This window comes from Rhopalosiphum maidis, chromosome 2 (genome assembly GCF_003676215.2).
Source record: "Rhopalosiphum maidis isolate BTI-1 chromosome 2, ASM367621v3, whole genome shotgun sequence".
Lineage (NCBI taxonomy): Eukaryota > Metazoa > Arthropoda > Insecta > Hemiptera > Aphididae > Rhopalosiphum > Rhopalosiphum maidis.
The window spans coordinates 33,639,062-33,641,260 of record NC_040878.1 but is presented as its reverse complement, the minus strand read 5'-3'; positions in this window follow the sequence as shown (position 1 = coordinate 33,641,260).

Here is a 2,199-nt window from a genome sequence, read left to right as displayed (position 1 = left end):
TACCACCTACCACACTACTACGACGCGCGACGCTGATAACGAGTCATTACTGAAGGCCATCGCGACCACCACCACCACCGCCGCCGCCGCCGCCGCCGTCGTCGACATTGCCACACCGCGCTATTACACTAAACCGTACGACAGGTTACACCAATGCGATAAACAATAATAATATTATTGTACGAGGTACCGATGAGGTAGGTAATGTCGTTACGACTAATTAGTAATTATTAATTGTATTCCTAGTTGCGAATTATTGTGTCCATTGTGGTGTGTAATTTACTGTTTTGGATGCAATCAATTCAAATTATTACCTCTAACTTGTTATAAAACAGTATTAGTATTTCGTGTTTGCTTGTAAACAAAAAATATCATAATATGTTATCTTTATAAGTACGTCGATAAAAAGTAAAGCACTATAATCTATAAGCTAAGTTAAATTTTTATGATGTTTTATGACTGTTTTGTTTTTACCCAAAGTCTATGCTGTGAACTCGATAAAATAGACTAAAAACGACACTAAAGGAGAGTAATGGGGATGCGGGATTTTAGATTTCATGAAAAATGTAGGTTAAGTGGGGAGGAAGTAAAAAATATGTACCTACCTAGGTAAATCTATACAAGCTAGATTCCAGTGTAAGTTGTGTATAACCATACACGTATTTAATAAACCTAGCTGTTGACAATGCTACTCTCATTTATCGTACATTATATTTTAGTTCGTATAGCTTATACTGACGAATTGAAATTTGAATGATTTTTCGAAATATTTTATGCGGTGACAAACGAATAAATTTATAAATTTATAAGGTTCGTGTTTTCCATTTCTGTCCATTTGGTTTTACGACCATGCCCTTTCCGATGGGTATTGAGTTGAATATTTGAATGATTTAAATGTAAGTACCAAAACATAATATAATCATATTAAATCGTATATTTGTGTACCTACACGTCACCCAATATTTAAATCGTATATATTTACTTTTAGTTCACTTTCATTTTACTATTTTAGACAGCACCAGTACCGAAACTAGCGAGGGGGGGGACTCGACTACTCAATACCACCAAGGAGCTTCAGTTTATAATAAATTGGGGTACGGAAATTTAGAGAAGTCTTAAGGGTAAATATGAAAGTAGGCAGTAAACAATAAAAGCTATAATGTATAAAATTATTGATGATTTTGCTAATCAAAAGGAAAGGAAAAAATTTTTATAAGTAAATGTTATTTTGTAGAACATATTATTTTAAATTTTAACTACACATAGGTATGTATAATAGTTGTATTATTTTATGAATATTATTTCAGTTATTCATATGTTCATATATTTTATAGTGATGTGAGCTTTCTACATTTACATTGTAAAATTTTACCAGTAAGGTAATCATACATTTACGATTTAATTTTTTTTACCATTCAAAAAGTTGAGTGACCACTTTATTATTTGTATGTTTTTTTATTTTTATCAATATATTTGGATAATAATACAAATCAGAATTTTTATATAATGATTAATGACCGATAAGATTATGTTTTTTATTTGTTATACTTTATTAATTACTTCTACTTAAACAAAGAATAGAAAACTATATAATAAATTATTAATTGTTATTTTTAATAAAGAGATTAAATAGTAATACTTTATTTTATATTTGTTTTGCTTTCTTTTTATAATGTTGTGAACAAATTCAATTGGTAGGTGTAATAACTATAATAATATAACATAAACTGAATTTGTATAAAAATTTATCAATTTTACCAAAACATTTTTTATATAAAATCCACATCACTAATATTTTATAATACAAAATAAAATAATATAAGGTATTATTATTGTTATTATTAAATTATGTTTGAATTTGATTGTTTAATTACTTGACTGGGTGCAATAGTGTACCTAATAAATGAATACCATTTGAATAATGTAAATAAACTAAAAGTAAATGTATATATATAATAGTATTCAAATCACAAGGTAACAAAAACAAGTTCAGTTATAAAGGTTTATTCCTATTCCCTGCTCCTAGGAGCTATATGTAGTATGTAGAAACAATTTACAATAGTGAAACAAAGCTTTTATCTATGAATATGTTATACAAGTACGGAGGCCCCATAACATTTTTTGCACCAGAGCCCTACAAAACCTATAGATAGTATCTTGTTCGTGTGTTCCGGTAGGTTAGGCGTAGGTAATTTAGGT